The sequence below is a fragment of the Excalfactoria chinensis genome, chromosome 19, assembly GCF_039878825.1.
Source record: "Excalfactoria chinensis isolate bCotChi1 chromosome 19, bCotChi1.hap2, whole genome shotgun sequence".
NCBI classification, from domain to species: domain Eukaryota; kingdom Metazoa; phylum Chordata; class Aves; order Galliformes; family Phasianidae; genus Excalfactoria; species Excalfactoria chinensis.
The window spans coordinates 8,895,901-8,906,467 of record NC_092843.1 but is presented as its reverse complement, the minus strand read 5'-3'; positions in this window follow the sequence as shown (position 1 = coordinate 8,906,467).

The following is a 10,567-nucleotide window of genomic DNA, read 5'->3' as shown; positions in this document are numbered from 1 at the left end:
TGTACAACCCAGATGGGATCAAGTCATGACTGCCACAATTGGAAAGAGTTGAAAACTATTGACTAGTTTTAGGCAACTCTTCTCCTTGAGCAGGTTACTTAACCTGTTTTGTTGTGTAGTTTTGGTAAAAAACATAGGTAGGGGGACCAGACAGAGCTCTCTGCTCACATTTTTCCTGTTCTTTTACAGATCTCTAGTAATAAAGGATCTCAGTTGCTTTAATCCATGTTTCTCAGCTATTTCTTCCACTTCTTCTGATAAAGTACAGCCTTCTTAGGAGTCAGCTAACTGCTGTTCTCACAACCCTGTCAGCACTGCATCTGATACCAACTTTTATTCCCATTTCACAGATTGTGAAATGTAAAATTCTCTTCTGATCTTTATCTGTGCCCACTACACTTTTCATCTCTCAACCCTCGCTTTACACAGCTGGAATGCTCCTGAGGATGAGGACTGACTGCATGCTCTCATTACAGCAAGTATGATTGACACTTGATTCTTGACTGAATTCTTTCACTGTCTTGGTTAATCCATTAGCAAATGTTGTGCAGGAAGTTAGCCTGGAACAAATGTTCCCAGATATTCTGGATCATGAGTGAGTGTACTTTCTTTCAGACAGGCAGCCAATGCTCCCCTTAAATTTGGACTCAAAACTGTATACGGTGAGCCATTTCATGGGGCACGTTATGAATCATTTACCAGCACTCTTCTGACTGTTCATGGTGTTGGAAATATCCTCAATAATTTTTGGTCAGGATGGTATCTCTGATAAAAGCAGTTTTTATTCGTGATTGCAATGGCGGGCGCCCTGATAGCAGAAGCGCACCTAAGAACACGATGTTATAGTTTTTATACCTTGTCTCCCATATGTTTTCCCCTCCCCTCTCTCCTTTGGTTGGGTATTCCATGCTACAATTTTACCCGAGGTTTGCGTTTGTTAATTACATTCTGAAACTTGTTAATTCATGTGATATCTTGTGCCAGTCAGTTGTCATCCTGCTGTTTTTGTTTCCAAGATGTCCCGGTACTCTTATCATATATCATATCATAGTATCATAGTATCGTGTGAGTTGGAAGGGACCTTAGAGATCATCGAGTCCAACTCCCGGGATTCGAGCCCTCTGTGTAGCAGAGCGGCAGTTTTACCCCTTGCGCCACAGGGGGATTCGAGCCCGGGCCCTCTGGTGTTGCAATCGGCGGTTCTAACACCGTGCGCCACCAGGGGCACAGATCGTACTGATATGTTGATTCCCTTCAAAGCTTCTTCCATTCTGTCCCAGACACCTTTGTTAAACAAAGAGTCCGGCGGGGGTGGGGGTGGGGGATGATTCCAGTTCTTCCAGATATGTCTTCAGGCAGCCTTAGGTATGTCACGACTTGTATATTTCTACAGTGTGTACAACAAAACATTAAAACATGCATACAGGTATATTGTTAATTATTTTAGCTTCTCCTCTTTGGATCCTTTATTACTCAGGTCTTATTTATTCAGCACCAAAAATCAGTACTTTTATTTCAGACGGCTGGACAGACAGGAGCTGCAGTCTTTGTACCTATGATTTCTACCTAATAACTACAAATTGCTTCACTTATATACTGAGACCTTGAAATAAAGTATTCTTATCTTGTTCTAAATGCAGAAACAACATTTGATTCTCACAATGGGCTGTGGGGAGAATTTGGGAATGCAAATAAGGCAATATCATCGTTCCATCTGATCTTAAAATCTAGTGAATGAAACTTATAGCAAAACTGTAATTTTCAGTTAGTCCTGATACACTTAAGCAGTGCAGAAGCTATTTCTAAGTGCCTTCAGAATGTCTGTTGCCTGGTAGTAACTTAGGAAGAACACAGTAAATAAGGTGGAATGGTAATATTTAAAGTATATGTATTTTCTTCCTCAATTCTTAAAGTTTTAATAGGGGAGGCATATTCTTGCCTCTCATTGAGATACAGCTGCACCTGAGATGAAGGGCAGCAAATGTTTAACAGAATTTAAGAGCCTACAGTTACAATAATTCAAGACCAATTCTGAGGGATAATATGTACAAAGGTAGACAGTAATGTGAATTTTACATTGTAAGGAAAAGCAGCCCAAGGGGCAGGTAGGCCTAAATAGAGGTAGAATCCATGCTCTAAAAGTATCAGCACAAGCTCCTCATTTCTGTTTTGTCCACACAGTGGTGCCTTTGTTGGCATAATCTTCTCAGATGAAAGGTAGGGCAGATTGATCAGGGGCTGTTCACAGGGAGGAGCATGATGCCGGGTACCCTCTGCTTGCTGTGGAGCTTGGCTTGTGTTTTTCAGGTTGGCCTTTTTTTTTTTTTTTTTTTTTCTCTCTTTGATTACATTTCTAGCTGGGTCAGAAAGGAATCATTTCCATTCTTCTCTGTGACAGAATCTATACAGTTCCAGTTCTCAGGCTGTAGTCCTCTGCACAGGATAGGGAGCAGAGAAAAAAAAAGGAGGCTAAAGAAGATCGCTTCAGCTGGACAGTAAGTTTCATCTTGCCAAGATGTGAGCTTTGTTTCTGACAGTTTGTTGGCTGCTGCAGAGCTGCTCAAAACAGGTGATTAAATGGATGGCTTTTGCCTCTGCTCTCTGAAATACAGGATCATGCCCACTGTCCTGATAAGTAATTCTTTTTATTTTTTTTCTTCTGGATTTTATTTCTGTCACACAGCTTCCCTTATCTCTGCCTTTCAGTGGTATCCAGCACAGAGGCAGAGCCTAAGCAGTCCAGGAGCAGTTCTGCATCCCTAACACCTAAAAAGGATGTGACACCATAGTCCACAGGATGTTTCTTCTGTTACAGGCTCCTTAAAGAAACCTGAGAGGTGAGTTTCCTCAAGAGAAATATTTTCCATAAGTGAATATCACAGCCTGACTGTCTGTGCTCTGGTCTGATTTTTTAAATACCTGTTTCCTAGAGTTCAGTTTCCCTCTCATTTAGCTAACCACTAGGCATTGCCTCCCTTTGTTAGACAAAGGGCTTGATATCCTGGAGTTAAAATGTTACCCACAAAAAGCCAAAAAACAAACTTAATAGAACAAAGTTAATAGAACTTTCTTTCCCAAGAAACATACTGCTTTCTGTTTTTAAACTGCCTGGTTTGGTTGTCATTCTTGCATGTAGTTCAATGATTGTAGCCAAAACTGCAGATCTTGCTTCACTCTGGTTTCCTCTGATCACTTTGTCATCTAAAGGTCAGACTCATTTTGCTGTGTTATATTCTCAAATGATCTGCTGTCTGTTATTTGCATTCCATCGCATGGGAAACCTATAATAGAATCAGAACAAAAATCAAAACTATCTGTTTTATTCTGCAATGCCTTTATCCTGAGACATTCAGCCATTCATCTCAGTATTCTAGTGAGGTGCTATGCAGCTCAGAAATTTGAGATAAGAGACTTCTGTGGCTATTATATTTACTGAAATCTCTTTGCTTAGGCACATGCATTCAAAATGAACCCTCCTAGTCACTGGCCTTCTGATCTCATTGTTTTTCACTTACCATTGCTGAAAATATACACAGAGATATAGTGGTTCTAAGTGACACTGCCATCTTGTTACAAAGCCCGGTGCTTCATAAGTTCATGAAATCATCATGCTGCATCATCATTTTCCCCTTCTTGGCTATATACTCTGTATGTTTGTATTTGGTGAAAATAATATCCCTTCACCATAAAAAGCACAAGATCTAAGCTGCAACTCATATTACTGCATTTAATTGGCTAATGCTGTCATGCAGCTTCTGCAAGTCATAATTTACTGTGGGTATCATCACAGAACAAGCTTGCTGGCCTTGTAATTGTTACTGGGTCCAGAAAAATGAGTTGCTGACCTTTTGCAAGTGCTATTTCTGTTGACTGCTGAAAACATTCAGAACAAAGTTACGTGTTTCTTAGGGGCGCAAGCCAGACCTTTTTCTGCTTGCTAGTTCTCCAAATCTTTGCATGTCTGTAATGGCAGCATGAGGTACATCAAAGAAGTTCTCATTTAATTAAGTATATACTCTAAGGAAGGGTGAGCTTCAGGCCTTGCCTGGCAGCACTGAGATAACATCCTTTCTTTTTCCTTCAGAAACTGGTTATGGTGAATCATATTAATGTAGTTTTACAGAGCGCTTTGAACAGAAGAGCAAGTTTGTGTCAGCCTATATGCTTCTACCTAGATACATTGCATTGCTGACCAACACACAACACAGCCTGCTTCACTGAGAGGTACCGTTGGTGGGGGTAGCCCAGTGCTGATCTGTGCTGTAAGGACCTGATTCAGGATACAGTAGTGAGAAGTAAAAAAGGCATTATTTATTCCACTGGTTCCAGGATAACAGATGCTGAACACCTGTGATTCTGTTCTGCATCTCAACTCTTCTGGGTATTAGTTGTCCGTGCTAGTTCAGAGCTAAGATATCAAGCTGCTTCATCAGTACAGGATAAAGGTAAAGGAACTGTCAGTTTCACAGTCCTGCACATCATATAAGAAAACCCCATCTTTCTAAATACAGTGGGGAAAAAGAAAAGAGTCCTGCGAAAGATTTGATAGGAAATTTCAAAACCAGAAGCATACAGAAGTTCCCCATATTTTTCAGAGTGAAGGATGATGAAGCCATATTACTTGAACTGCATTGGAGAAATCTTAAATGTTTATTTGCTAAGGATTGTATCATAGGGGGTACTCTCCTAGCTGTCTCCTTTCAGGGCTGTAGGGGGAGAAACTGAAGCAGCACAAAGGCAACAGTTTTGATGCTAGAAGAATAGAGGAGGGCTAGGAAAAGCTGAAATTCCCAAACAACTTAATTTTTGGTACTGTAGGTAGATCAGTCCAGAAAATACATTGCTTACAGTCCTGTCTGTAACATGAGGATTGCTATTCTTAAAGGACTTGCTGATTTAACCATGGGAAGGTGTATATGTTATCTCAAGTAAACTGGGGTTAGACTGATTTTATATAAAACAAACAGAAGCAAGGTTTTGGGGAGCACAGTGCTGCCCTTCAGATGTCATTGTTCATTATCCCAGTGTTCACTCCTTAGCTGGGTCCAACCTGTCCACTGTTCATGGACTAGTGGCTTTCAGTTCCTCGCACTGGCATTTAGGTAGTGCTTAAGAAATATGCAGTATCAGCTGTCATTAAAGGTTTTTAATGAAGCAAAACAAAGGTGAGAAGAGAATGGTTTTATTTGCCTCTTTCTGTGAATAATCTTGTAAGTGTAGATAAAGAGCACAATTAGCCTAGATAAATAACACAGTTCTTTGTTACTCAGCTATTTTCAGTCTTGAGCAAGGCTCATGACTTTTTCTGAAGGTCACAAGTTTAAACTAACTTGTTGAACTGTGGGTTAAACTGGCATACTAAGGCAAAAGCATAATTGCTTCCTATGGTGAAATATTCCAATAAGCTGTTCAAATGTTTGTCAAAAATCTGGTAACCATTTTTCACATAGTTGTGTGAGGAATGGGGAAGTGGTTTCTAGAAGCTTCTATTTTCAAAGTCAGGTTCTATGCAGTCCTGGGTAAATCAGTGATCAGTGTCATCCAGGTCTCAGCTTTTTCACTGTCCACTCGCAAGGGCAATGAAATGTCTGCATATGCCTAGCCAGGTAACTCAAGGCAGTGATGGGCACGTAGTGATCATGGCACGTTCTTTTATTTTCTACACAGATGTATTCTTCCCACAGCCCCCAGAATAGCAAGACTGAGCACTAAAGTTGTGCTGTCAGTTAACCAACTACTGTCCCAGTCACAGGATAATGGTATCTGCTTCTTCATGTTTGGGATCATAATCTGTGAACTGTCCAGTCTTCATGGTACTGTGACCAAATGTGGAAGATCCCTCTGAAATACCCGTGTACTCACATTATCGTCATGCTCTATCCTGCTAGATGGCAGATGCCTGGGGAAATGGCTTTGCACTAAATGTAAATATATTTAGTAACTTCAGTTGGTCTAGGACTGCTAATGCTGGATAGCAGTTACACTGAGATTGTGTCTTTCTATTGTCTTCCCCTTTATGGTTTTGACAGTTGATTTCTTGAAATATATGTAATGTATGCCATGAGGTTCTAGTTCTTTTCAGTTCCAAAGATAACAAGTTCAAATTATACTCTCATAACCTTGTTATTATAGTGGGTTGCTGTAGCTGAAAGGCAGTCTCTTTTGCAAGGTCCTCACTAGTTCCACAACTGCAAATTTATAAGCAGCTGAGGTAGGTTTCTTTTTAGTTCAAAAGTCTCTGATTAGCAAGGAAGAGAGAACAGAACCAGTGAAATAATGTATGTTTAGTAATTTACAAAAGATCAGACATGAAGCCAGCACTGGCGGAGGTGATGGCTCACTGGAAACAAAATGTGACTCCACTGAGGTTGAAGGAGTTGCATCACAATTCATCTGTAGCCCCAATTTGTTTTGAGTTTCCATGTTAACAATCCTTCTTACATACTTGTGGCACTTCCCTACCAATATTCTACTCACCCACCACATTTTCCGTGCCCTTTCTCTTTGGAGTGTTGGGCTATTGGTTTGACTTATGGTGTGACATATCTTTTCATAAAAGAAATAAATACTTTGTGTATACAATTTTCAAAATCAAGACCAAAGCCTGCATTCAGATTTTAGCAGCATAGCTACAGATCTCAAATAACTGCAGGAACTAGTAAAATAACTACAGATTTATTTTCTGGTATTAAAGCTACAACTGGAATGTTCGCTGTTATAATTTAAATGACTGTCACAGCACATACACATGTACCTCTATTAAAAGCCTCAGGTCCTTCCTGCCACTATGCTTCATATGAATATGTAAGGCCTGGGCTCTGTCTTCAGTAAAGTCTTTTCTAGTCCTTCAGGAAACATATGGCTAACATTAAATGACAGCCCTTAGCAAATGTCTGACTCTATTGCCAATTGCTCTTGCAGTCAGGAGTTTAATGAAAGTTAAATACATCACCTACGTCACATATGCCAAAAACGCACAGTAGCCAAGAGTAAAATAGGCTGATAGCATGCTTTAACACTTAGGATTTCCCTCCAGAACAACACAAAACAACTTGTAGGAAGCTGGGAGGGGTATGGAGCTGGAAAAGCAAAGAATTCTGAGGGGGCAGGTGTGTGGAAAAATCTCCAGTCAGAAGAACAGATAATGATACATACTGATTAGGCCATGATGAAGTGGTGGGAATGTTATGTTGTGCACAGGCATGTGTTAGATGGTTTCCTAAGGATACTCAAGGAGCTCATCAACCAGCATTATCACTCAGGAAAACTGCTATCAGTCCCTTGCCCAATAAATGGCTTAAAAGCCCTGGATGATTCCACAGTCAAAGCTGGAGTAGTTTATGAAGTGCTTGGGGAATGCAAAGCAGAATAGTGGAGTACCTAGCAGCAGATTACACCCAAAGCATGGGGAAGAGCAGCATGCTGCTGGTCTCCTAAGATTCCTGATACTCTTCAGAGGTTTGGCAAAGGTGTTTTTTGGAACAAACAGACAACAATTAGCTGACTGGGGAAACAAAAATGCTAGCCATTTGAGTGGGAGTTTTGCATGTCTTTTGGCAACTTCAGGGCCATGGCAGCATGCAGATATTTTACATACTTAAAGGACATCAAGGTGCTGACTGCAGACCAGTTGTTTCCTATAGTGTTGGGTGGCCCTGCTCCTTTCACATACAAAATCCAAAGGTGAATGACTGAGGTAGTAATTTTTCATCCTTCCTCTCAGGGATTTGCTTGTGAGATCCTCAGCCTGGGTAACGCTCACAGCATAACAGACACCCATATGGCTTTTGGTTACTTCTCCTTTTTGCTCACTTGTAGCCCAGTCTTGGATTTTTCAGTGATACATCACCTCTGTGCCCCATACTGGGTAGGCTGAGTGCTGTGGAAAATAATAGCTAATAATAAGCCACACTGTAAGATGCAGTGCATGATGAAGCAGGTGCTAAGTAGGAGATGTGATTAAGGATCTGGTTTTAGTGAAGTGACAGTAGATTTTTTCCACCTCTTCTGTAACAGAGCACTTTGGGACAGGTGCTTACAAAAAATGTCCCATTGCTGAGGCCTTTCCCTTGCCTGGCAGTCCTGTATAAGCTGGTGCTGGGCCAGAGTATCATGTTGCCTACTGCCATGAAAAGCTAGAACTTTGATCTGGAAAGAATTGGAACTGCCCATGGAATGCTGTCAGACACATGATCAGATAGCAATTTTCTGAGAAGAGGATGACTGGGCCTCAATGTTATCTGAGATCACTATTGAGAAAACAAAGTTTGCAACCATGGTAGCAACTGCTATCTCTTAAGCGTTATCCTTGACAGGGCTTGGCACCCTAGAGTGCTGTAGAGACTGTTAGCTCTGCTAGTCCTTTTTGAGGGAGTGAACATGGCAACAAGTGCTGAAAGACCTTGCAGGAACTGGGAATAGCTGTTCCTTTTGATGTCCATGAATTATGTTAGCACATATTGCAAACATATGCTTAGCACACACACACTGTTATTTCTCTACAATTGTTATTGCTGTGTTGTGATAATCCCTGATGCCAAGAACAGAAAAGTTGCCTGTCAGTTACGTTAAGCACCTGGAGACTCTTGGCTGTTAGCCTGCACAAGGAGATTGTTATCTTCTACTATTTTCAAACAAGCTTCTCAGAGCAAAGCTAATGATTCAGATAAGCTGCTGAGATCATAAATAATTTCTAATATTAACAATGTTTACAGCCCCTTATTTAGTTGCTGAAATACTGTACTTTTCACAGCCATCCAGCTGTGAAACCTCATTGGAGAAGCAGTTTTCAACTTGCCTGAAGGATCTGTTTCTGTTATTTACATTAACTAAAGTATTTCTATGTCTAAGGCACCTCTTTAAATCCTTGGTACATAAATACTAGTGGATTACTTTGCTCTTAGGCTAGCCTGTGTTTGTAGGATGTCTTTTTTCAAGGTCTGAAATGTGAACAACTTTAAATTGTTTCTAGAAAGCATTTATGTTGCCTGTGAGGATTCCCCAGCTCATTCTTCATCTCAGACATTCACATGCATGGAAAAAATGGTGAGTTCCTTTCTATCTCCGTGTCTTTTGGGGACAGAAGGGATGGTAACACTTAACAAAGAACAGAAAGGTCATCCAAAATGAATTAAGTTACCAGTTCTGGGCTCCACTGTGCAGATAAGACAGGGATCTCAATGAAAGAGTTCAGTGGAGGGCCACAAAGATGTTAAAGGGCCTGGAACATCTCCCCTACAAAGAAAGGCTGAGTGACCTGGGTCTGTTCAGCCTTGAGAAAAGAAGAGGGGGATCTTAAATGTGGGAGACAAAGGGACATGGCCAACCTATTTTCAGTGGTCTGTGAGAACAGGGCAAGGGGGAATGTCCATAAACTTGAGCATGTGAAGTTCTGCACCAATATACAAAAGAACTTCTTCACAGTAATAGTGACAGAACGCTGGAACAGGCTGCCCAGGGAGTTTGTGGATTCTCCTTCTCTGAAGATATTCAAGACCTGTCTGGACACCTACGGGCACAGCCTGCTATAGAGAGCCTGCTTTGGCAGGAGGGCTGGACTCTATGATCTTCAGAGGTCCCTTCCAACCCCTACAATTCCATGACTCTGTGATTATTGCAAAAGGGAGTTTACCCTCCTTCTCTCCTGGGCAGAACAGCTCCACAACTAGTGGGCTATGCTCCCCTGCTTTCCTCAGACTCATTTCATCCCAGTACAGCCCCATAAGCTTTGGAGGGATACCCCCTCTGACTGCTGGGAGAAAACATGCTTTTATTTTCAGACCCTGGACAGTGGGAAGTGATAAACATTATCTTGGATTTCCTTAACAAGATACTGTTTCCAAAAAACACACTGTTCCAGTGTGGAAATGTGAATGATATCTTGTTGTTTACTATTCTTAATTGTGGTATCAAATGTAAAAGTCACCAACAGTGTTCTCCAGAAAGATCTGGTAACAGAACCCCATAACATGTTCTAGCTACTGTGGAGTAGGAACCTCCTTCTTTATATGAGCATCTGACAGCAAACAGAAATCACATCCACCACCTGTTACCCCAGTTCTGACAGAAGAGCATAAAGGGTCTTAAAGCCTCAGCAGGCTAAAAAATTAAATGACTTGTGCAACAATTGCTGGAAAGTCAACAGCAGTGGGAAGATGAGTCCAGTGGCCAGTCCCTGCACTAAGTGCCCTGTTCACGCAAATGAAAAGAGACTCAAGGAACAAAAACTTAGAAATGAGATTCAAGTAGGAACAAATGTCAACTATAGAAATACGTCAGGGAATGACTTAACATACGCTCTTGGGCACAACTGATTTTAAGGGTTCTGGAATTATGACTGCAACATGCCACACTGAGAGATCACATCAAGAGCACCTGCAGTCTGTTCATGTGCACTTGCTAACGATCATATTTCATACCATTAAGATCCTTGCAGCATGCATGGCTTTGATTTGTACATCTAGATTTCTTGCATACTGCACAAACACAGCACTGGCATGTGTATTTCTTGCGTACTGCAAAGTGAGCTGGTATGCCCAGACCGAAAAGATGTAAACGTACTATATTG